This window comes from Corythoichthys intestinalis, chromosome 18 (genome assembly GCF_030265065.1).
Source record: "Corythoichthys intestinalis isolate RoL2023-P3 chromosome 18, ASM3026506v1, whole genome shotgun sequence".
NCBI classification, from domain to species: Eukaryota; Metazoa; Chordata; class Actinopteri; order Syngnathiformes; family Syngnathidae; genus Corythoichthys; species Corythoichthys intestinalis.
This window is the reverse complement of record NC_080412.1, coordinates 292,353-320,262: the sequence shown is the minus strand read 5'-3', so window position 1 is coordinate 320,262 and position 27,910 is coordinate 292,353.

Genomic DNA, 27,910 nt, shown 5'->3' with positions numbered 1-27,910 from the left:
ACTACTAGATTGTGATACAATACACTATTGGGTGAAGTTTGGTTGACTTCTGCGCAGCGGTTTGGGAGTTAACATCAAAATTACATTTCTCGGCCATATCGCATAGATCTCACTGTGAAAAGGCTTAAATGGCTTTTTTGACCTAAGTTTGAGGATTGCGCTCAAATCAAATGTCCTAGAACCAAATTTCCACATGTAACTACTAGATTGTGATACAATACACTAATGGGTGAAGTTTGGTTGACTTCTGCACAGCGGTTTGGGAGTGAACATCAAAATTACATTTCTCGGCCATATCGCATAGATCTCACTGTGAAAAGGCTTAAATGACTTTTTTTAATTAAGTTTGAAGATTGCGCTCAAACCAAATGTCCTAAAACTAAATTTCCAAATGTAACTACTAGATTGTGATAAAATACACTATTGGGTGAAGTTTGGTTGACTTCTGCGCAGCGGTTTGGGAGTTAACATCAAAATTACATTTCTCGGCCATATCGCATAGATCTCACTGTGAAAAGGCTTAAATGGCTTTTTTGACCTAAGTTTGAGGATTGCGCTCAAATCAAATGTCCTAGAACTAAATTTCCAAATGTAACTACTAGATTGTGATAAAATACACTATTGGGTGAAGTTTGGTTGACTTCTGCGCAGCGGTTTGGGAGTTAACATCAAAATTACATTTCTCGGCCATATCGCATAGATCTCACTGTGAAAAGGCTTAAATGACTTTTTTTAATTAAGTTTGAAGATTGCGCTCAAACCAAATGTCCTAGAACTAAATTTCCAAATGTAACTACGAGATTATGATAAAATACACTATTGGGTGAAGTTTGGTTTACTTCTGCTCAGCGGTTTGGGAGTTAACATCAAAATTACATTTCTCGGCCATATCGCATAGATCTCACTGTGAAAAGGCTTAAATGGCTTTTTTGACCTAAGTTTGAGGATTGCGCTCAAATCAAATGTCCTAGAACTAAATTTCCAAATGTAACTACTAGATTGTGATAAAATACACTATTGGGTGAAGTTTGGTTGACTTCTGCGCAGCGGTTTGGGAGTTAACATCAAAATTACATTTCTCGGCCATATCGCATAGATCTCACTGTGAAAAGGCTTAAATGGCTTTTTTGACCTAAGTTTGAGGATTGCACTCAAATCAAATGTCCTAGAACCAAATTTCCAAATGTAACTACTAGATTGTGATAAAATACACTATTGTGTGAAGTTTGGTTGAAATCTGCGCAGCGGTTTGGGAGTTAACATCAAAATTACATTTCTCGGCCATATCGCATAGATCTCACTGTGAAAAGGCTTAAATGACTTTTTTTAATTAAGTTTGAAGATTGCGCTCAAACCAAATGTCCTAAAACTAAATTTCCAAATGTAACTACTAGATTGTGATAAAATACACTATTGGGTGAAGTTTGGTTGACTTCTGCGCAGCGGTTTGGGAGTTAACATCAAAATTACATTTCTCGGCCATATCGCATAGATCTCACTGTGAAAAGGCTTAAATGACTTTTTTTAATTAAGTTTGAAGATTGCGCTCAAACCAAATGTCCTAGAACTAAATTTCCAAATGTAACTACTAGATTATGATAAAATACACTATTGGGTGAAGTTTGGTTTACTTCTGCGCAGCGGTTTGGGAGTTAACATCAAAATTACATTTCTCGGCCATATCGCATAGATCTCACTGTGAAAAGGCTTAAATGGATTTTTTGACCTAAGTTTGAGGATTGCGCTCAAATCAAATGTCCTAGAACCAAATTTCCACATGTAACTACTAGATTGTGATACAATACACTAATGGGTGAAGTTTGGTTGACTTCTGCGCAGCGGTTTGGGAGTTAACATCAAAATTACATGTCTCGGCCATATCGCATAGATCTCACTGTGAAAAGGCTTAAATGACTTTTTTTAATTAAGTTTGAAGATTGCGCTCAAACCAAATGTCCTAGAACTAAATTTCCAAATGTAACTACTAGATTATGATAAAATACACTATTGGGTGAAGTTTGGTTTACTTCTGCGCAGCGGTTTGGGAGTTAACATCAAAATTACATTTCTCGGCCATATCGCATAGATCTCACTGTGAAAAGGCTTAAATGGCTTTTTTGACCTAAGTTTGAGGATTGCGCTCAAATCAAATGTCCTAGAACCAAATTTCCACATGTAACTACTAGATTGTGATACAATACACTATTGGGTGAAGATTGGTTTACTTCTGCGCAGCGGTTTGGGAGTTAACATCAAAATTACATTTCTCGGCCATATCGCATAGATCTCACTGTGAAAAGGCTTAAATGGCTTTTTTGACCTAAGTTTGAGGATTGCGCTCAAATCAAATGTCCTAGAACCAAATTTCCAAATGTAACTACTAGATTGTGATACAATACACTAATGGGTGAAGTTTGGTTGACTTCTGCGCAGCGGTTTGGGAGTGAACATCAAAATTACATTTCTCGGCCATATCGCATAGATCTCACTGTGAAAAGGCTTAAATGACTTTTTTTAATTAAGTTTGAAGATTGCGCTCAAACCAAATGTCCTAAAACTAAATTTCCAAATGTAACTACTAGATTGTGATAAAATACACTATTGGGTGAAGTTTGGTTGACTTCTGCGCAGCGGTTTGGGAGTTAACATCAAAATTACATTTCTCGGCCATATCGCATAGATCTCACTGTGAAAAGGCTTAAATGGCTTTTTTGACCTAAGTTTGAGGATTGCGCTCAAATCAAATGTCCTAGAACTAAATTTCCAAATGTAACTACTAGATTGTGATAAAATACACTATTGGGTGAAGTTTGGTTGACTTCTGCGCAGCGGTTTGGGAGTTAACATCAAAATTACATTTCTCGGCCATATCGCATAGATCTCACTGTGAAAAGGCTTAAATGGCTTTTTTGACCTAAGTTTGAGGATTGCGCTCAAATCAAATGTCCTAGAACTAAATTTCCAAATGTAACTACTAGATTGTGATAAAATACACTATTGGGTGAAGTTTGGTTGACTTCTGCGCAGCGGTTTGGGAGTTAACATCAAAATTACATGTCTCGGCCATATCGCATAGATCTCACTGTGAAAAGGCTTAAATGACTTTTTTAAATTAAGTTTGAAGATTGCGCTCAAACCAAATGTCCTAGAACTAAATTTCCAAATGTAACTACTAGATTATGATAAAATACACTATTGGGTGAAGTTTGGTTTACTTCTGCGCAGCGGTTTGGGAGTTAACATCAAAATTACATTTCTCGGCCATATCGCATAGATCTCACTGTGAAAAGGCTTAAATGGCTTTTTTGACCTAAGTTTGAGGATTGCGCTCAAATCAAATTTCCTAGAACCAAATTTCCACATGTAACTACTAGATTGTGATACAATACACTATTGGGTGAAGTTTGGTTGACTTCTGCGCAGCGGTTTGGGAGTTAACATCAAAATTACATTTCTCGGCCATATCGCATAGATCTCACTGTGAAAAGGCTTAAATGGCTTTTTTGACCTAAGTTTGAGGATTGCACTCAAATCAAATGTCCTAGAACCAAATTTCCAAATGTAACTACTAGATTGTGATAAAATACACTATTGTGTGAAGTTTGGTTGAAATCTGCGCAGCGGTTTGGGAGTTAACATCAAAATTACATTTCTCGGCCATATCGCATAGATCTCACTGTGAAAAGGTTTAAATGACTTTTTTTAATTAAGTTTGAAGATTGCGCTCAAACCAAATGTCCTAAAACTAAATTTCCAAATGTAACTACTAGATTGTGATAAAATACACTATTGGGTGAAGTTTGGTTGACTTCTGCGCAGCGGTTTGGGAGTTAACATCAAAATTACATTTCTCGGCCATATCGCATAGATCTCACTGTGAAAAGGCTTAAATGACTTTTTTTAATTAAGTTTGAAGATTGCGCTCAAACCAAATGTCCTAGAACTAAATTTCCAAATGTAACTACTAGATTATGATAAAATACACTATTGGGTGAAGTTTGGTTTACTTCTGCGCAGCGGTTTGGGAGTTAACATCAAAATTACATTTCTCGGCCATATCGCATAGATCTCACTGTGAAAAGGCTTAAATGGCTTTTTTGACCTAAGTTTGAGGATTGCGCTCAAATCAAATGTCCTAGAACCAAATTTCCACATGTAACTACTAGATTGTGATACAATACACTAATGGGTGAAGTTTGGTTGACTTCTGCGCAGCGGTTTGGGAGTGAACATCAAAATTACATTTCTCGGCCATATCGCATAGATCTCACTGTGAAAAGGCTTAAATGACTTTTTTTAATTAAGTTTGAAGATTGCGCTCAAACCAAATGTCCTAAAACTAAATTTCCAAATGTAACTACTAGATTGTGATAAAATACACTATTGGGTGAAGTTTGGTTGACTTCTGCGCAGCGGTTTGGGAGTTAACATCAAAATTACATTTCTCGGCCATATCGCATAGATCTCACTGTGAAAAGGCTTAAATGGCTTTTTTGACCTAAGTTTGAGGATTGCGCTCAAATCAAATGTCCTAGAACTAAATTTCCAAATGTAACTACTAGATTGTGATAAAATACACTATTGGGTGAAGTTTGGTTGACTTCTGCGCAGCGGTTTGGGAGTTAACATCAAAATTACATTTCTCGGCCATATCGCATAGATCTCACTGTGAAAAGGCTTAAATGACTTTTTTAAATTAAGTTTGAAGATTGCGCTCAAACCAAATGTTCTAGAACTAAATTTCCAAATGTAACTACTAGATTATGATACAATACACTATTGGGTGAAGTTTGGTTTACTTCTGCGCAGCGGTTTGGGAGTTAACATCAAAATTACATTTCTCGGCCATATCGCATAGATCTCACTGAGAAAAGGCTTAAATGGCTTTTTTGACCTAAGTTTGAGGATTGCGCTCAAATCAAATGTCCTAGAACTAAATTTCCAAATGTAACTACTAGATTGTGATAAAATACACTATTGGGTGAAGTTTGGTTGACTTCTGCGCAGCGGTTTGGGAGTTAACATCAAAATTACATGTCTCGGCCATATCGCATAGATCTCACTGTGAAAAGGCTTCAATGACTTTTTTTAATTAAGTTTGAAGATTGCGCTCAAACCAAATGTCCTAGAACTAAATTTCCAAATGTAACTATTAGATTATGATAAAATACACTATTGGGTGAAGTTTGGTTTACTTCTGCGCAGCGGTTTGGGAGTTAACATCAAAATTACATTTCTCGGCCATATCGCATAGATCTCACTGTGAAAAGGCTTAAATGGCTTTTTTGACCTAAGTTTGAGGATTGCGCTCAAATCAAATGTCCTAGAACCAAATTTCCACATGTAACTACTAGATTGTGATACAATACACTATTGGGTGAAGTTTGGTTGACTTCTGCGCAGCGGTTTGGGAGTTAACATCAAAATTACATTTCTCGGCCATATCGCATAGATCTCACTGTGAAAAGGCTTAAATGACTTTTTTTAATTAAGTTTGAAGATTGCGCTCAAACCAAATGTCCTAAAACTAAATTTCCAAATGTAACTACTAGATTATGATAAAATACACTATTGGGTGAAGTTTGGTTTACTTCTGCGCAGCGGTTTGGGAGTTAACATCAAAATTACATTTCTCGGCCATATCGCATAGATCTCACTGTGAAAAGGCTTAAATGGATTTTTTGACCTAAGTTTGAGGATTGCGCTCAAATCAAATGTCCTAGAACCAAATTTCCACATGTAACTACTAGATTGTGATACAATACACTAATGGGTGAAGTTTGGTTGACTTCTGCGCAGCGGTTTGGGAGTTAACATCAAAATTACATGTCTCGGCCATATCGCATAGATCTCACTGTGAAAAGGCTTAAATGACTTTTTTTAATTAAGTTTGAAGATTGCGCTCAAACCAAATGTCCTAGAACTAAATTTCCAAATGTAACTACTAGATTATGATAAAATACACTATTGGGTGAAGTTTGGTTTACTTCTGCGCAGCGGTTTGGGAGTTAACATCAAAATTACATTTCTCGGCCATATCGCATAGATCTCACTGTGAAAAGGCTTAAATGGCTTTTTTGAACTAAGTTTGAGGATTGCGCTCAAATCAAATGTCCTAGAACCAAATTTCCACATGTAACTACTAGATTGTGATACAATACACTATTGGGTGAAGATTGGTTTACTTCTGCGCAGCGGTTTGGGAGTTAACATCAAAATTACATTTCTCGGCCATATCGCATAGATCTCACTGTGAAAAGGCTTAAATGGCTTTTTTGACCTAAGTTTGAGGATTGCGCTCAAATCAAATGTCCTAGAACCAAATTTCCAAATGTAACTACTAGATTGTGATACAATACACTAATGGGTGAAGTTTGGTTGACTTCTGCGCAGCGGTTTGGGAGTGAACATCAAAATTACATTTCTCGGCCATATCGCATAGATCTCACTGTGAAAAGGCTTAAATGACTTTTTTTAATTAAGTTTGAAGATTGCGCTCAAACCAAATGTCCTAAAACTAAATTTCCAAATGTAACTACTAGATTGTGATACAATACACTATTGGGTGAAGATTGGTTTACTTCTGCGCAGCGGTTTGGGAGTTAACATCAAAATTACATTTCTCGGCCATATCGCATAGATCTCACTGTGAAAAGGCTTAAATGGCTTTTTTGACCTAAGTTTGAGGATTGCGCTCAAATCAAATGTCCTAGAACTAAATTTCCAAATGTAACTACTAGATTGTGATAAAATACACTATTGGGTGAAGTTTGGTTGACTTCTGCGCAGCGGTTTGGGAGTTAACATCAAAATTACATTTCTCGGCCATATCGCATAGATCTCACTGTGAAAAGGTTTAAATGACTTTTTTTAATTAAGTTTGAAGATTGCGCTCAAACCAAATGTCCTAAAACTAAATTTCCAAATGTAACTACTAGATTGTGATAAAATACACTATTGGGTGAAGTTTGGTTGACTTCTGCGCAGCGGTTTGGGAGTTAACATCAAAATTACATTTCTCGGCCATATCGCATAGATCTCACTGTGAAAAGGCTTAAATGACTTTTTTTAATTAAGTTTGAAGATTGCGCTCAAACCAAATGTCCTAGAACTAAATTTCCAAATGTAACTACTAGATTATGATAAAATACACTATTGGGTGAAGTTTGGTTTACTTCTGCGCAGCGGTTTGGGAGTTAACATCAAAATTACATTTCTCGGCCATATCGCATAGATCTCACTGTGAAAAGGCTTAAATGGCTTTTTTGACCTAAGTTTGAGGATTGCGCTCAAATCAAATGTCCTAGAACCAAATTTCCACATGTAACTACTAGATTGTGATACAATACACTAATGGGTGAAGTTTGGTTGACTTCTGCGCAGCGGTTTGGGAGTGAACATCAAAATTACATTTCTCGGCCATATCGCATAGATCTCACTGTGAAAAGGCTTAAATGACTTTTTTTAATTAAGTTTGAAGATTGCGCTCAAACCAAATGTCCTAAAACTAAATTTCCAAATGTAACTACTAGATTGTGATAAAATACACTATTGGGTGAAGTTTGGTTGACTTCTGCGCAGCGGTTTGGGAGTTAACATCAAAATTACATTTCTCGGCCATATCGCATAGATCTCACTGTGAAAAGGCTTAAATGGCTTTTTTGACCTAAGTTTGAGGATTGCGCTCAAATCAAATGTCCTAGAACTAAATTTCCAAATGTAACTACTAGATTGTGATAAAATACACTATTGGGTGAAGTTTGGTTGACTTCTGCGCAGCGGTTTGGGAGTTAACATCAAAATTACATTTCTCGGCCATATCGCATAGATCTCACTGTGAAAAGGCTTAAATGACTTTTTTAAATTAAGTTTGAAGATTGCGCTCAAACCAAATGTTCTAGAACTAAATTTCCAAATGTAACTACTAGATTATGATAAAATACACTATTGGGTGAAGTTTGGTTTACTTCTGCGCAGCGGTTTGGGAGTTAACATCAAAATTACATTTCTCGGCCATATCGCATAGATCTCACTGAGAAAAGGCTTAAATGGCTTTTTTGACCTAAGTTTGAGGATTGCGCTCAAATCAAATGTCCTAGAACTAAATTTCCAAATGTAACTACTAGATTGTGATAAAATACACTATTGGGTGAAGTTTGGTTGACTTCTGCGCAGCGGTTTGGGAGTTAACATCAAAATTACATGTCTCGGCCATATCGCATAGATCTCACTGTGAAAAGGCTTCAATGACTTTTTTTAATTAAGTTTGAAGATTGCGCTCAAACCAAATGTCCTAGAACTAAATTTCCAAATGTAACTATTAGATTATGATAAAATACACTATTGGGTGAAGTTTGGTTTACTTCTGCGCAGCGGTTTGGGAGTTAACATCAAAATTACATTTCTCGGCCATATCGCATAGATCTCACTGTGAAAAGGCTTAAATGGCTTTTTTGACCTAAGTTTGAGGATTGCGCTCAAATCAAATGTCCTAGAACCAAATTTCCACATGTAACTACTAGATTGTGATACAATACACTATTGGGTGAAGTTTGGTTGACTTCTGCGCAGCGGTTTGGGAGTTAACATCAAAATTACATTTCTCGGCCATATCGCATAGATCTCACTGTGAAAAGGCTTAAATGGCTTTTTTGACCTAAGTTTGAGGATTGCACTCAAATCAAATGTCCTAGAACCAAATTTCCAAATGTAACTACTAGATTGTGATAAAATACACTATTGTGTGAAGTTTGGTTGAAATCTGCGCAGCGGTTTGGGAGTTAACATCAAAATTACATTTCTCGGCCATATCGCATAGATCTCACTGTGAAAAGGCTTAAATGACTTTTTTTAATTAAGTTTGAAGATTGCGCTCAAACCAAATGTCCTAAAACTAAATTTCCAAATGTAACTACTAGATTGTGATAAAATACACTATTGGGTGAAGTTTGGTTGACTTCTGCGCAGCGGTTTGGGAGTTAACATCAAAATTACATTTCTCGGCCATATCGCATAGATCTCACTGTGAAAAGGCTTAAATGACTTTTTTTTATTAAGTTTGAAGATTGCGCTCAAACCAAATGTCCTAGAACTAAATTTCCAAATGTAACTACTAGATTGTGATAAAATACACTATTGGGTGAAGTTTGGTTGACTTCTGCGCAGCGGTTTGGGAGTTAACATCAAAAGTACATTTCTCGGCCATATCGCATAGATATCACTGTGAAAAGGCTTAAATGGCTTTTTTGACCTAAGTTTGAGGATTGCGCTCAAATCAAATGTCCTAGAACCAAATTTCCACATGTAACTACTAGATTGTGATACAATACACTAATGGGTGAAGTTTGGTTGACTTCTGCGCAGCGGTTTGGGAGTGAACATCAAAATTACATTTCTCGGCCATATCGCATAGATCTCACTGTGAAAAGGCTTAAATGACTTTTTTTAATTAAGTTTGAAGATTGCGCTCAAACCAAATGTTCTAGAAATAAATTTCCAAATGTAACTACTAGATTATGATAAAATACACTATTGGGTGAAGTTTGGTTTACTTCTGCGCAGCGGTTTGGGAGTTAACATCAAAATTACATTTCTCGGCCATATCGCATAGATCTCACTGTGAAAAGGCTTAAATGGCTTTTTTGACCTAAGTTTGAGGATTGCGCTCAAAATTTAAATGTCCTAGAACTAAATTTCCAAATGTAACTACTAGATTGTGATAAAATACACTATTGGGTGAAGTTTGGTTGACTTCTGCGCAGCGGTTTGGGAGTTAACATCAAAATTACATGTCTCGGCCATATCGCATAGATCTCACTGTGAAAAGGCTTAAATGACTTTTTTTAATTAAGTTTGAAGATTGCGCTCAAACCAAATGTCCTAGAACTAAATTTCCAAATGTAACTACTAGATTATGATAAAATACACTATTGGGTGAAGTTTGGTTTACTTCTGCGCAGCGGTTTGGGAGTTAACATCAAAATTACATTTCTCGGCCATATCGCATAGATCTCACTGTGAAAAGGCTTAAATGGCTTTTTTGACCTAAGTTTGAGGATTGCGCTCAAATCAAATGTCCTAGAACCAAATTTCCACATGTAACTACTAGATTGTGATACAATACACTATTGGGTGAAGTTTGGTTGACTTCTGCGCAGCGGTTTGGGAGTTAACATCAAAATTACATTTCTCGGCCATATCGCATAGATCTCACTGTGAAAAGGCTTAAATGGCTTTTTTGACCTAAGTTTGAGGATTGCACTCAAATCAAATGTCCTAGAACCAAATTTCCAAATGTAACTACTAGATTGTGATAAAATACACTATTGTGTGAAGTTTGGTTGAAATCTGCGCAGCGGTTTGGGAGTTAACATCAAAATTACATTTCTCGGCCATATCGCATAGATCTCACTGTGAAAAGGCTTAAATGACTTTTTTTAATTAAGTTTGAAGATTGCGCTCAAACCAAATGTCCTAAAACTAAATTTCCAAATGTAACTACTAGATTGTGATAAAATACACTATTGGGTGAAGTTTGGTTGACTTCTGCGCAGCGGTTTGGGAGTTAACATCAAAATTACATTTCTCGGCCATATCGCATAGATCTCACTGTGAAAAGGCTTAAATGACTTTTTTTAATTAAGTTTGAAGATTGCGCTCAAACCAAATGTCCTAGAACTAAATTTCCAAATGTAACTACTAGATTATGATAAAATACACTATTGGGTGAAGTTTGGTTTACTTCTGCGCAGCGGTTTGGGAGTTAACATCAAAATTACATTTCTCGGCCATATCGCATAGATCTCACTGTGAAAAGGCTTAAATGGCTTTTTTGACCTAAGTTTGAGGATTGCGCTCAAATCAAATGTCCTAGAACCAAATTTCCACATGTAACTACTAGATTGTGATACAATACACTAATGGGTGAAGTTTGGTTGACTTCTGCGCAGCGGTTTGGGAGTGAACATCAAAATTACATTTCACGGCCATATCGCATAGATCTCACTGTGAAAAGGCTTAAATGACTTTTTTTAATTAAGTTTGAAGATTGCGCTCAAACCAAATGTCCTAAAACTAAATTTCCAAATGTAACTACTAGATTGTGATAAAATACACTATTGGGTGAAGTTTGGTTGACTTCTGCGCAGCGGTTTGGGAGTTAACATCAAAATTACATTTCTCGGCCATATCGCATAGATCTCACTGTGAAAAGGCTTAAATGGCTTTTTTGACCTAAGTTTGAGGATTGCGCTCAAATCAAATGTCCTATAACTAAATTTCCAAATGTAACTACTAGATTGTGATAAAATACACTATTGGGTGAAGTTTGGTTGACTTCTGCGCAGCGGTTTGGGAGTTAACATCAAAATTACATTTCTCGGCCATATCGCATAGATCTCACTGTGAAAAGGCTTAAATGACTTTTTTAAATTAAGTTTGAAGATTGCGCTCAAACCAAATGTTCTAGAACTAAATTTCCAAATGTAACTACTAGATTATGATAAAATACACTATTGGGTGAAGTTTGGTTTACTTCTGCGCAGCGGTTTGGGAGTTAACATCAAAATTACATTTCTCGGCCATATCGCATAGATCTCACTGTGAAAAGGCTTAAATGGCTTTTTTGACCTAAGTTTGAGGATTGCGCTCAAATCAAATGTCCTAGAACTAAATTTCCAAATGTAACTACTAGATTGTGATAAAATACACTATTGGGTGAAGTTTGGTTGACTTCTGCGCAGCGGTTTGGGAGTTAACATCAAAATTACATGTCTCGGCCATATCGCATAGATCTCACTGTGAAAAGGCTTAAATGACTTTTTTTAATTAAGTTTGAAGATTGCGCTCAAACCAAATGTCCTAGAAATAAATTTCCAAATGTAACTACTAGATTATGATAAAATACACTATTGGGTGAAGTTTGGTTTACTTCTGCGCAGCGGTTTGGGAGTTAACATCAAAATTACATTTCTCGGCCATATCGCATAGATCTCACTGTGAAAAGGCTTAAATGGCTTTTTTGACCTAAGTTTGAGGATTGCGCTCAAATCAAATGTCCTAGAACCAAATTTCCACATGTAACTACTAGATTGTGATACAATACACTATTGGGTGAAGTTTGGTTGACTTCTGCGCAGCGGTTTGGGAGTTAACATCAAAATTACATTTCTCGGCCATATCGCATAGATCTCACTGTGAAAAGGCTTAAATGGCTTTTTTGACCTAAGTTTGAGGATTGCACTCAAATCAAATGTCCTAGAACCAAATTTCCAAATGTAACTACTAGATTGTGATAAAATACACTATTGTGTGAAGTTTGGTTGAAATCTGCGCAGCGGTTTGGGAGTTAACATCAAAATTACATTTCTCGGCCATATCGCATAGATCTCACTGTGAAAAGGCTTAAATGACTTTTTTTAATTAAGTTTGAAGATTGCGCTCAAACCAAATGTCCTAAAACTAAATTTCCAAATGTAACTACTAGATTGTGATAAAATACACTATTGGGTGAAGTTTGGTTGACTTCTGCGCAGCGGTTTGGGAGTTAACATCAAAATTACATTTCTCGGCCATATCGCATAGATCTCACTGTGAAAAGGCTTAAATGACTTTTTTTAATTAAGTTTGAAGATTGCGCTCAAACCAAATGTCCTAGAACTAAATTTCCAAATGTAACTACTAGATTGTGATAAAATACACTATTGGGTGAAGTTTGGTTGACTTCTGCGCAGCGGTTTGGGAGTTAACATCAAAATTACATTTCTCGGCCATATCGCATAGATCTCACTGTGAAAAGGCTTAAATGGCTTTTTTGACCTAAGTTTGAGAATTGCGCTCAAATCAAATGTCCTAGAACCAAATTTCCACATGTAACTACTAGATTGTGATACAATACACTATTGGGTGAAGTTTGGTTGACTTCTGCGCAGCGGTTTGGGAGTTAACATCAAAATTACATTTCTCGGCCATATCGCATAGATCTCACTGTGAAAAGGCTTAAATGACTTTTTTTAATTAAGTTTGAAGATTGCGCTCAAACCAAATGTCCTAGAACTAAATTTCCAAATGTAACTACTAGATTATGATAAAATACACTATTGGGTGAAGTTTGGTTTACTTCTGCGCAGCGGTTTGGGAGTTAACATCAAAATTACATTTCTCGGCCATATCGCATAGATCTCACTGTGAAAAGGCTTAAATGGCTTTTTTGACCTAAGTTTGAGGATTGCGCTCAAATCAAATGTCCTAGAACCAAATTTCCACATGTAACTACTAGATTGTGATACAATACACTATTGGGTGAAGTTTGGTTGACTTCTGCGCAGCGGTTTGGGAGTTAACATCAAAATTACATTTCTCGGCCATATCGCATAGATCTCACTGTGAAAAGGCTTAAATGGCTTTTTTGACCTAAGTTTGAGGATTGCACTCAAATCAAATGTCCTAGAACCAAATTTCCAAATGTAACTACTAGATTGTGATAAAATACACTATTGTGTGAAGTTTGGTTGAAATCTGCGCAGCGGTTTGGGAGTTAACATCAAAATTACATTTCTCGGCCATATCGCATAGATCTCACTGTGAAAAGGCTTAAATGACTTTTTTTAATTAAGTTTGAAGATTGCGCTCAAACCAAATGTCCTAAAACTAAATTTCCAAATGTAACTACTAGATTGTGATAAAATACACTATTGGGTGAAGTTTGGTTGACTTCTGCGCAGCGGTTTGGGAGTTAACATCAAAATTACATTTCTCGGCCATATCGCATAGATCTCACTGTGAAAAGGCTTAAATGACTTTTTTTAATTAAGTTTGAAGATTGCGCTCAAACCAAATGTCCTAGAACTAAATTTCCAAATGTAACTACTAGATTGTGATAAAATACACTATTGGGTGAAGTTTGGTTGACTTCTGCGCAGCGGTTTGGGAGTTAACATCAAAATTACATTTCTCGGCCATATCGCATAGATCTCACTGTGAAAAGGCTTAAATGGCTTTTTTGACCTAAGTTTGAGAATTGCGCTCAAATCAAATGTCCTAGAACCAAATTTCCACATGTAACTACTAGATTGTGATACAATACACTATTGGGTGAAGTTTGGTTGACTTCTGCGCAGCGGTTTGGGAGTTAACATCAAAATTACATTTCTCGGCCATATCGCATAGATCTCACTGTGAAAAGGCTTAAATGACTTTTTTTAATTAAGTTTGAAGATTGCGCTCAAACCAAATGTCCTAGAACTAAATTTCCAAATGTAACTACTAGATTATGATAAAATACACTATTGGGTGAAGTTTGGTTTACTTCTGCGCAGCGGTTTGGGAGTTAACATCAAAATTACATTTCTCGGCCATATCGCATAGATCTCACTGTGAAAAGGCTTAAATGGCTTTTTTGACCTAAGTTTGAGGATTGCGCTCAAATCAAATGTCCTAGAACCAAATTTCCACATGTAACTACTAGATTGTGATACAATACACTAATGGGTGAAGTTTGGTTGACTTCTGCGCAGCGGTTTGGGAGTGAACATCAAAATTACATTTCTCGGCCATATCGCATAGATCTCACTTTGAAAAGGCTTAAATGACTTTTTTTAATTAAGTTTGAAGATTGCGCTCAAACCAAATGTCCTAAAACTAAATTTCCAAATGTAACTACTAGATTGTGATAAAATACACTATTGGGTGAAGTTTGGTTGACTTCTGCGCAGCGGTTTGGGAGTTAACATCAAAATTACATTTCTCGGCCATATCGCATAGATCTCACTGTGAAAAGGCTTAAATGACTTTTTTAAATTAAGTTTGAAGATTGCGCTCAAACCAAATGTCCTAGAACTAAATTTCCAAATGTAACTACTAGATTATGGTAAAATACACTATTGGGTGAAGTTTGGTTGACTTCTGCGCAGCGGTTTTGGGAGTTAACATCAAAATTACATTTCTCGGCCATATCGCATAGATCTCACTGTGAAAAGGCTTAAATGGCTTTTTTGACCTAAGTTTGATGATTGCGCTCAAATCAAATGTCCTAGAACCAAATTTCCACATGTAACTACTAGATTGTGATACAATACACTAATGGGTGAGGTTTGGTTGACTTCTGCGCAGCGGTTTGGGAGTGAACATCAAAATTACATTTCTCGGCCATATCGCATAGATCTCACTGTGAAAAGGCTTAAATTACTTTTTTTAATTAAGTTTGAAGATTGCGCTCAAACCAAATGTCCTAGAACTAAATTTCCAAATGTAATTACCAGATTATGATAAAATACACTATTGGGTGAAGTTTGGTTGACTTCTGCGCAGCGGTTTGGGAGTGAACATCAAAATTACATTTCTCGGCCATATCGCATAGATCTCACTGTGAAAAGGCTTAAATGACTTTTTTTTAATTAAGTTTAAAGATTGCGCTCAAACCAAATGTCCTAGAACTAAATTTCTAAATGTAACTACTAGATTGTGATAAAATACACTATTGGGTGAAGTTTGGTTGACTTCTGCGCAGCGGTTTGGGAGTTAACATCAAAATTACATTTCTTAGCCATATCGCATAGATCTCACTGTGAAAAGGCTTAAATGGCTTTTTTGACCTAAGTTTGATGATTGCGCTCAAACCAAATGTCCTAGAACTAAATTTCCAAATGTAACTACTAGATTATGATAAAATACACTATTGGGTGAAGTTTGGTTTACTTCTGCGCAGCGGTTTGGGAGTTAACATCAAAATTACATTTCTCGGCCATATCGCATAGATCTCACTGTGAAAAGGCTTAAATGGCTTTTTTGACCTAAGTTTGAGGATTGCGCTCAAATCAAATGTCCTAGAACCAAATTTCCACATGTAACTACTAGATTGTGATACAATACACTAATGGGTGAAGTTTGGTTGACTTCTGCGCAGCGGTTTGGGAGTGAACATCAAAATTACATTTCTCGGCCATATCGCATAGATCTCACTGTGAAAAGGCTTAAATGACTTTTTTTAATTAAGTTTGAAGATTGCGCTCAAACCAAATGTCCTAAAACTAAATTTCCAAATGTAACTACTAGATTGTGATAAAATACACTATTGGGTGAAGTTTGGTTGACTTCTGTGCAGCGGTTTGGGAGTTAACATCAAAATTACATTTCTCGGCCATATCGCATAGATCTCACTGTGAAAAGGCTTAAATGGCTTTTTTGACCTAAGTTTGAGGATTGCGCTCAAATCAAATGTCCTAGAACTAAATTTCCAAATGTAACTACTAGATTGTGATAAAATACACTATTGGGTGAAGTTTGGTTGACTTCTGCGCAGCGGTTTGGGAGTTAACATCAAAATTACATTTCTCGGCCATATCGCATAGATCTCACTGTGAAAAGGCTTAAATGACTTTTTTAAATTAAGTTTGAAGATTGCGCTCAAACCAAATGTCCTAGAACTAAATTTCCAAATGTAACTACTAGATTATGATAAAATACACTATTGGGTGAAGTTTAGTTTACTTCTGCGCAGCGGTTTGGGAGTTAACATCAAAATTACATTTCTCGGCCATATCGCATAGATCTCACTGTGAAAAGGCTTAAATGGCTTTTTTGACCTAAGTTTGAGGATTGCGCTCAAATCAAATGTCCTAGAACTAAATTTCCAAATGTAACTACTAGATTGTGATAAAATACACTATTGGGTGAAGTTTGGTTGACTTCTGCGCAGCGGTTTGGGAGTTAACATCAAAATTACATGTCTCGGCCATATCGCATAGATCTCACTGTGAAAAGGCTTAAATGACTATTTTTAATTAAGTTTGAAGATTGCGCTCAAACCAAATGTCCTAGAACTAAATTTCCAAATGTAACTACTAGATTATGATAAAATACACTATTGGGTGAAGTTTGGTTTACTTCTGCGCAGCGGTTTGGGAGTTAACATCAAAATTACATTTCTCGGCCATATCGCATAGATCTCACTGTGAAAAGGCTTAAATGGCTTTTTTGACCTAAGTTTGAGGATTGCGCTCAAATCAAATGTCCTAGAACCAAATTTCCACATGTAACTACTAGATTGTGATACACAACACTATTGGGTGAAGTTTGGTTTACTTCTGCGCAGCGGTTTGGGAGTTAACATCAAAATTACATTTCTCGGCCATATCGCATAGATCTCACTGTGAAAAGGCTTAAATGACTTTTTTAAATTAAGTTTGAAGACTGCGCTCAAACCAAATGTCCTAAAACTAAATTTCCAAATGTAACTACTAGATTGTGATAAAATACACTATTGGGTGAAGTTTGGTTGACTTCTGCGCAGCGGTTTGGGAGTTAACATCAAAATTACATTTCTCGGCCATATCGCATAGATCTCACTGTGAAAAGGCTTAAATGGCTTTTTTGACCTAAGTTTGAGGATTGCACTCAAATCAAATGTCCTAGAACCAAATTTCCAAATGTAACTACTAGATTGTGATAAAATACACTATTGTGTGAAGTTTGGTTGAAATCTGCGCAGCGGTTTGGGAGTTAACATCAAAATTACATTTCTCGGCCATATCGCATAGATCTCACTGTGAAAAGGCTTAAATGACTTTTTTTAATTAAGTTTGAAGATTGCGCTCAAACCAAATGTCCTAAAACTAAATTTCCAAATGTAACTACTAGATTGTGATAAAATACACTATTGGGTGAAGTTTGGTTGACTTCTGCGCAGCGGTTTGGGAGTTAACATCAAAATTACATTTCTCGGCCATATCGCATAGATCTCACTGTGAAAAGGCTTAAATGACTTTTTTTAATTAAGTTTGAAGATTGCGCTCAAACCAAATGTCCTAGAACTAAATTTCCAAATGTAACTACTAGATTATGATAAAATACACTATTGGGTGAAGTTTGGTTTACTTCTGCGCAGCGGTTTGGGAGTTAACATCAAAATTACATTTCTCGGCCATATCGCATAGATCTCACTGTGAAAAGGCTTAAATGGCTTTTTTGACCTAAGTTTGAGGATTGCGCTCAAATCAAATGTCCTAGAACCAAATTTCCACATTTAACTACTAGATTGTGATACAATACACTAATGGGTGAAGTTTGGTTGACTTCTGCGCAGCGGTTTGGGAGTGAACATCAAAATTACATTTCTCGGCCATATCGCATAGATCTCACTGTGAAAAGGCTTAAATGGCTTTTTTGACCTAAGTTTGAAGATTGCGCTCAAACCAAATGTCCTAAAACTAAATTTCCAAATGTAACTACTAGATTGTGATAAAATACACTATTGGGTGAAGTTTGGTTGACTTCTGCGCAGCGGTTTGGGAGTTAACATTAAAATTACATTTCTCGGCCATATCGCATAGATCTCACTGTGAAAAGGCTTAAATGACTTTTTTTAATTAAGTTTGAAGATTGCGCTCAAACCAAATGTCCTAGAACTAAATTTCCAAATGTAACTACTAGATTGTGATAAAATACACTATTGGGTGAAGTTTGGTTGACTTCTGCGCAGCGGTTTGGGAGTTAACATTAAAATTACATTTCTCGGCCATATCGCATAGATCTCACTGTGAAAAGGCTTAAATGGCTTTTTTGACCTAAGTTTGAGGATTGCGCTCAAATCAAATGTCCTAGAACTAAATTTCCAAATGTAACTACTAGATTGTGATAAAATACACTATTGGGTGAAGTTTGGTTGACTTCTGCGCAGCGGTTTGGGAGTGAACATCAAAATTACATTTCTCGGCCATATCGCATAGATCTCACTGTGAAAAGGCTTAAATGACTTTTTTTAATTAAGTTTGAAGATTGCGCTCAAACCAAATGTCCTATAACTAAATTTCCAAATGTAACTACTAGATTGTGATAAAATACACTATTGGGTGAAGTTTGGTTGACTTCTGCGCAGCGGTTTGGGAGTTAACATCAAAATTACATTTCTCGGCCATATCGCATAGATCTCACTGTGAAAAGGCTTAAATGGCTTTTTTGACCTAAGTTTGAGGATTGCGCTCAAATCAAATGTCCTAGAACTAAATTTCCAAATGTAACTACTAGATTGTGATAAAATACACTATTGGGTGAAGTTTGGTTGACTTCTGCGCAGCGGTTTGGGAGTTAACATCAAAATTACATTTCTCGGCCATATCTTATAGATCTCACTGTGAAAAGGCTTAAATGACTTTTTTTAATTAAGTTTGAAGATTGCGCTCAAACCAAATGTCCTAGAACTAAATTTCCAAATGTAACTACTAGATTATGATAAAATACACTATTGGGTGAAGTTTGGTTTACTTCTGCGCAGCGGTTTGGGAGTTAACATCAAAATTACATTTCTCGGCCATATCGCATAGATCTCACTGTGAAAAGGCTTAAATGACTTTTTTTAAATTAAGTTTAAAGATTGCGCTCAAACCAAATGTCCTAGAACTAAATTTCTAAATGTAACTACTAGATTGTGATAAAATACAGTATTGGGTGAAGTTTGGTTGACTTCTGCGCAGCGGTTTGGGAGTTAACATCAAAATTACATTTCTCAGCCATATCGCATAGATCTCACTGTGAAAAGGTTTAAATGGCTTTTTTGACCTAAGTTTGATGATTGCGCTCAAACCAAATGTCCTAGAACTAAATTTCCAAATGTAACTACTAGATTATGATAAAATACACTATTGGGTGAAGTTTGGTTTACTTCTGCGCAGCGGTTTGGGAGTTAACATCAAAATTACATTTCTCGGCCATATCGCACAGATCTCACTGTGAAAAGGCTTAAATGGCTTTTTTGACCTAAGTTTGAGGATTGCGCTCAAATCAAATGTCCTAGAACCAAATTACCACATGTAACTACTAGATTGTGATACAATACACTAATGGGTGAAGTTTGGTTGACTTCTGCGCAGCGGTTTGGGAGTGAACATCAAAATTACATTTCTCGGCCATATCGCATAGATCTCACTGTGAAAAGGCTTAAATGACTTTTTTTAATTAAGTTTGAAGATTGCGCTCAAACCAAATGTCCTAAAACTAAATTTCCAAATGTAACTACTAGATTGTGATAAAATACACTATTGGGTGAAGTTTGGTTGACTTCTGCGCAGCGGTTTGGGAGTTAACATCAAAATTACATTTCTCGGCCATATCGCATAGATCTCACTGTGAAAAGGCTTAAATGACTTTTTTTAATTAAGTTTGAAGATTGCGCTCAAACCAAATGTCCTAGAACTAAATTTCCAAATGTAACTACTAGATTATGATAAAATACACTATTGGGTGAAGTTTGGTTTACTTCTGCGCAGCGGTTTGGGAGTTAACATCAAAATTACATTTCTCGGCCATATCGCATAGATCTCACTGTGAAAAGGCTTAAATGGCTTTTTTGACCTAAGTTTGAGGATTGCGCTCAAATCAAATGTCCTAGAACTAAATTTCCAAATGTAACTACTAGATTGTGATAAAATACACTATTGGGTGAAGTTTGGTTGACTTCTGCGCAGCGGTTTGGGAGTTAACATCAAAATTACATTTCTCGGCCATATCGCATAGATCTCACTGTGAAAAGGCTTAAATGACTTTTTTTAATTAAGTTTGAAGATTGCGCTCAAACCAAATGTCCTAGAACTAAATTTCCAAATGTAACTACTAGATTATGATAAAATACACTATTGGGTGAAGTTTGGTTTACTTCTGCGCAGCGGTTTGGGAGTTAACATCAAAATTACATTTCTCGGCCATATCGCATAGATCTCACTGTGAAAAGGCTTAAATGGCTTTTTTGACCTAAGTTTGAGGATTGCGCTCAAATCAAATGTCCTAGAACTAAATTTCCAAATGTAACTACTAGATTGTGATAAAATACACTATTGGGTGAAGTTTGGTTGACTTCTGCGCAGCGGTTTGGGAGTTAACATCAAAATTACATTTCTTGGCCATATCGCATAGATCTCACTGTGAAAAGGCTTAAATGACTTTTTTTAATTAAGTTTGAAGATTGCGCTCAAACCAAATGTCTTAGAACTAAATTTCCAAATGTAACTACTAGATTATGATAAAATACACTATTGGGTGAAGTTTGGTTTACTTCTGCGCAGCGGTTTTGGAGTTAACATCAAAATTACATTTCTCGGCCATATCGCATAGATCTCACTGTGAAAAGGCTTAAATGGCTTTTTTGACCTAAGTTTGAGGATTGCGCTCAAATCAAATGTCCTAGAACCAAATTTCCACATGTAACTACTAGATTGTGATACAATACACTATTGGGTGAAGTTTGGTTTACTTCTGCGCAGTGGTTTGGGAGTTAACATCAAAATTACATTTCTCGGCCATATCGCATAGATCTCACTGTGAAAAGGCTTAAATGACTTTTTTTAATTAAGTTTGAAGACTGCGCTCAAACCAAATGTCCTAAAACTAAATTTCCAAATGTAACTACTAGATTGTGATAAAATACACTATTGGGTGAAGTTTGGTTGACTTCTGCGCAGCGGTTTGGGAGTTAACATCAAAATTACATTTCTCGGCCATATCGCATAGATCTCACTGTGAAAAGGCTTAAATGACTTTTTTTAATTAAGTTTGAAGATTGCGCTCAAACCAAATGTCCTAGAACTAAATTTCCAAATGTAACTACTAGATTATGATAAAATACACTATTGGGTGAAGTTTGGTTTACTTCTGCGCAGCGGTTTGGGAGTTAACATCAAAATTACATTTCTCGGCCATATCGCATAGATCTCACTGTGAAAAGGCTTAAATGGCTTTTTTGACCTAAGTTTGAGGATTGCGCTCAAATCAAATGTCCTAGAACCAAATTTCCACATGTAACTACTAGATTGTGATACAATACACTAATGGGTGAAGTTTGGTTGACTTCTGCGCAGCGGTTTGGGAGTGAACATCAAAATTACATTTCTCGGCCATATCGCATAGATCTCACTGTGAAAAGGCTTAAATGGCTTTTTTGACCTAAGTTTGAGGATTGCGCTCAAATCAAATGTCCTAGAACCAAATTTCCACATGTAACTACTAGATTGTGATACAATACACTATTGGGTGAAGTTTGGTTGACTTCTGCGCAGCGGTTTGGGAGTTAACATCAAAATTACATTTCTCGGCCATATCGCATAGATCTCACTGTGAAAAGGCTTAAATGGCTTTTTTGACCTAAGTTTGAGGATTGCACTCAAATCAAATGTCCTAGAACCAAATTTCCAAATGTAACTACTAGATTGTGATAAAATACACTATTGTGTGAAGTTTGGTTGAAATCTGCGCAGCGGTTTGGGAGTTAACATCAAAATTACATTTCTCGGCCATATCGCATAGATCTCACTGTGAAAAGGCTTAAATGACTTTTTTTAATTAAGTTTGAAGATTGCGCTCAAACCAAATGTCCTAAAACTAAATTTCCAAATGTAACTACTAGATTGTGATAAAATACACTATTGGGTGAAGTTTGGTTGACTTCTGCGCAGCGGTTTGGGAGTTAACATCAAAATTACATTTCTCGGCCATATCGCATAGATCTCACTGTGAAAAGGCTTAAATGACTTTTTTTAATTAAGTTTGAAGATTGCGCTCAAACCAAATGTCCTAGAACTAAATTTCCAAATGTAACTACTAGATTGTGATAAAATACACTATTGGGTGAAGTTTGGTTGACTTCTGCGCAGCGGTTTGGGAGTTAACATCAAAATTACATTTCTCGGCCATATCGCATAGATCTCACTGTGAAAAGGCTTAAATGGCTTTTTTGACCTAAGTTTGAGAATTGCGCTCAAATCAAATGTCCTAGAACCAAATTTCCACATGTAACTACTAGATTGTGATACAATACACTATTGGGTGAAGTTTGGTTGACTTCTGCGCAGCGGTTTGGGAGTTAACATCAAAATTACATTTCTCGGCCATATCGCATAGATCTCACTGTGAAAAGGCTTAAATGACTTTTTTTAATTAAGTTTGAAGATTGCGCTCAAACCAAATGTCCTAGAACTAAATTTCCAAATGTAACTACTAGATTATGATAAAATACACTATTGGGTGAAGTTTGGTTTACTTCTGCGCAGCGGTTTGGGAGTTAACATCAAAATTACATTTCTCGGCCATATCGCATAGATCTCACTGTGAAAAGGCTTAAATGGCTTTTTTGACCTAAGTTTGAGGATTGCGCTCAAATCAAATGTCCTAGAACCAAATTTCCACATGTAACTACTAGATTGTGATACAATACACTAATGGGTGAAGTTTGGTTGACTTCTGCGCAGCGGTTTGGGAGTGAACATCAAAATTACATTTCTCGGCCATATCGCATAGATCTCACTTTGAAAAGGCTTAAATGACTTTTTTTAATTAAGTTTGAAGATTGCGCTCAAACCAAATGTCCTAAAACTAAATTTCCAAATGTAACTACTAGATTGTGATAAAATACACTATTGGGTGAAGTTTGGTTGACTTCTGCGCAGCGGTTTGGGAGTTAACATCAAAATTACATTTCTCGGCCATATCGCATAGATCTCACTGTGAAAAGGCTTAAATGACTTTTTTAAATTAAGTTTGAAGATTGCGCTCAAACCAAATGTCCTAGAACTAAATTTCCAAATGTAACTACTAGATTATGGTAAAATACACTATTGGGTGAAGTTTGGTTGACTTCTGCGCAGCGGTTTTGGGAGTTAACATCAAAATTACATTTCTCGGCCATATCGCATAGATCTCACTGTGAAAAGGCTTAAATGGCTTTTTTGACCTAAGTTTGATGATTGCGCTCAAATCAAATGTCCTAGAACCAAATTTCCACATGTAACTACTAGATTGTGATACAATACACTAATGGGTGAGGTTTGGTTGACTTCTGCGCAGCGGTTTGGGAGTGAACATCAAAATTACATTTCTCGGCCATATCGCATAGATCTCACTGTGAAAAGGCTTAAATTACTTTTTTTAATTAAGTTTGAAGATTGCGCTCAAACCAAATGTCCTAGAACTAAATTTCCAAATGTAATTACCAGATTATGATAAAATACACTATTGGGTGAAGTTTGGTTGACTTCTGCGCAGCGGTTTGGGAGTGAACATCAAAATTACATTTCTCGGCCATATCGCATAGATCTCACTGTGAAAAGGCTTAAATGACTTTTTTTTAATTAAGTTTAAAGATTGCGCTCAAACCAAATGTCCTAGAACTAAATTTCTAAATGTAACTACTAGATTGTGATAAAATACACTATTGGGTGAAGTTTGGTTGACTTCTGCGCAGCGGTTTGGGAGTTAACATCAAAATTACATTTCTTAGCCATATCGCATAGATCTCACTGTGAAAAGGCTTAAATGGCTTTTTTGACCTAAGTTTGATGATTGCGCTCAAACCAAATGTCCTAGAACTAAATTTCCAAATGTAACTACTAGATTATGATAAAATACACTATTGGGTGAAGTTTGGTTTACTTCTGCGCAGCGGTTTGGGAGTTAACATCAAAATTACATTTCTCGGCCATATCGCATAGATCTCACTGTGAAAAGGCTTAAATGGCTTTTTTGACCTAAGTTTGAGGATTGCGCTCAAATCAAATGTCCTAGAACCAAATTTCCACATGTAACTACTAGATTGTGATACAATACACTAATGGGTGAAGTTTGGTTGACTTCTGCGCAGCGGTTTGGGAGTGAACATCAAAATTACATTTCTCGGCCATATCGCATAGATCTCACTGTGAAAAGGCTTAAATGACTTTTTTTAATTAAGTTTGAAGATTGCGCTCAAACCAAATGTCCTAAAACTAAATTTCCAAATGTAACTACTAGATTGTGATAAAATACACTATTGGGTGAAGTTTGGTTGACTTCTGCGCAGCGGTTTGGGAGTTAACATCAAAATTACATTTCTCGGCCATATCGCATAGATCTCACTGTGAAAAGGCTTAAATGGCTTTTTTGACCTAAGTTTGAGGATTGCGCTCAAATCAAATGTCCTAGAACTAAATTTCCAAATGTAACTACTAGATTGTGATAAAATACACTATTGGGTGAAGTTTGGTTGACTTCTGCGCAGCGGTTTGGGAGTTAACATCAAAATTACATTTCTCGGCCATATCGCATAGATCTCACTGTGAAAAGGCTTAAATGACTTTTTTAAATTAAGTTTGAAGATTGCGCTCAAACCAAATGTCCTAGAACTAAATTTCCAAATGTAACTACTAGATTATGATAAAATACACTATTGGGTGAAGTTTAGTTTACTTCTGCGCAGCGGTTTGGGAGTTAACATCAAAATTACATTTCTCGGCCATATCGCATAGATCTCACTGTGAAAAGGCTTAAATGGCTTTTTTGACCTAAGTTTGAGGATTGCGCTCAAATCAAATGTCCTAGAACTAAATTTCCAAATGTAACTACTAGATTGTGATAAAATACACTATTGGGTGAAGTTTGGTTGACTTCTGCGCAGCGGTTTGGGAGTTAACATCAAAATTACATTTCTCGGCCATATCGCATAGATCTCACTGTGAAAAGGCTTAAATGACTTTTTTAAATTAAGTTTGAAGATTGCGCTCAAACCAAATGTTCTAGAACTAAATTTCCAAATGTAACTACTAGATTATGATAAAATACACTATTGGGTGAAGTTTGGTTTACTTCTGCGCAGCGGTTTGGGAGTTAACATCAAAATTACATTTCTCGGCCATATCGCATAGATCTCACTGTGAAAAGGCTTAAATGGCTTTTTTGACCTAAGTTTGAGGATTGCGCTCAAATCAAATGTCCTAGAACTAAATTTCCAAATGTAACTACTAGATTGTGATAAAATACACTATTGGGTGAAGTTTGGTTGACTTCTGCGCAGCGGTTTGGGAGTTAACATCAAAATTACATGTCTCGGCCATATCGCATAGATCTCACTGTGAAAAGGCTTAAATGACTATTTTTAATTAAGTTTGAAGATTGCGCTCAAACCAAATGTCCTAGAACTAAATTTCCAAATGTAACTACTAGATTATGATAAAATACACTATTGGGTGAAGTTTGGTTTACTTCTGCGCAGCGGTTTGGGAGTTAACATCAAAATTACATTTCTCGGCCATATCGCATAGATCTCACTGTGAAAAGGCTTAAATGGCTTTTTTGACCTAAGTTTGAGGATTGCGCTCAAATCAAATGTCCTAGAACCAAATTTCCACATGTAACTACTAGATTGTGATACACAACACTATTGGGTGAAGTTTGGTTTACTTCTGCGCAGCGGTTTGGGAGTTAACATCAAAATTACATTTCTCGGCCATATCGCATAGATCTCACTGTGAAAAGGCTTAAATGACTTTTTTAAATTAAGTTTGAAGACTGCGCTCAAACCAAATGTCCTAAAACTAAATTTCCAAATGTAACTACTAGATTGTGATAAAATACACTATTGGGTGAAGTTTGGTTGACTTCTGCGCAGCGGTTTGGGAGTTAACATCAAAATTACATTTCTCGGCCATATCGCATAGATCTCACTGTGAAAAGGCTTAAATGGCTTTTTTGACCTAAGTTTGAGGATTGCACTCAAATCAAATGTCCTAGAACCAAATTTCCAAATGTAACTACTAGATTGTGATAAAATACACTATTGTGTGAAGTTTGGTTGAAATCTGCGCAGCGGTTTGGGAGTTAACATCAAAATTACATTTCTCGGCCATATCGCATAGATCTCACTGTGAAAAGGCTTAAATGACTTTTTTTAATTAAGTTTGAAGATTGCGCTCAAACCAAATGTCCTAAAACTAAATTTCCAAATGTAACTACTAGATTGTGATAAAATACACTATTGGGTGAAGTTTGGTTGACTTCTGCGCAGCGGTTTGGGAGTTAACATCAAAATTACATTTCTCGGCCATATCGCATAGATCTCACTGTGAAAAGGCTTAAATGACTTTTTTTAATTAAGTTTGAAGATTGCGCTCAAACCAAATGTCCTAGAACTAAATTTCCAAATGTAACTACTAGATTATGATAAAATACACTATTGGGTGAAGTTTGGTTTACTTCTGCGCAGCGGTTTGGGAGTTAACATCAAAATTACATTTCTCGGCCATATCGCATAGATCTCACTGTGAAAAGGCTTAAATGGCTTTTTTGACCTAAGTTTGAGGATTGCGCTCAAATCAAATGTCCTAGAACCAAATTTCCACATTTAACTACTAGATTGTGATACAATACACTAATGGGTGAAGTTTGGTTGACTTCTGCGCAGCGGTTTGGGAGTGAACATCAAAATTACATTTCTCGGCCATATCGCATAGATCTCACTGTGAAAAGGCTTAAATGGCTTTTTTGACCTAAGTTTGAAGATTGCGCTCAAACCAAATGTCCTAAAACTAAATTTCCAAATGTAACTACTAGATTGTGATAAAATACACTATTGGGTGAAGTTTGGTTGACTTCTGCGCAGCGGTTTGGGAGTTAACATTAAAATTACATTTCTCGGCCATATCGCATAGATCTCACTGTGAAAAGGCTTAAATGACTTTTTTTAATTAAGTTTGAAGATTGCGCTCAAACCAAATGTCCTAGAACTAAATTTCCAAATGTAACTACTAGATTGTGATAAAATACACTATTGGGTGAAGTTTGGTTGACTTCTGCGCAGCGGTTTGGGAGTTAACATTAAAATTACATTTCTCGGCCATATCGCATAGATCTCACTGTGAAAAGGCTTAAATGGCTTTTTTGACCTAAGTTTGAGGATTGCGCTCAAATCAAATGTCCTAGAACTAAATTTCCAAATGTAACTACTAGATTGTGATAAAATACACTATTGGGTGAAGTTTGGTTGACTTCTGCGCAGCGGTTTGGGAGTGAACATCAAAATTACATTTCTCGGCCATATCGCATAGATCTCACTGTGAAAAGGCTTAAATGACTTTTTTTAATTAAGTTTGAAGATTGCGCTCAAACCAAATGTCCTATAACT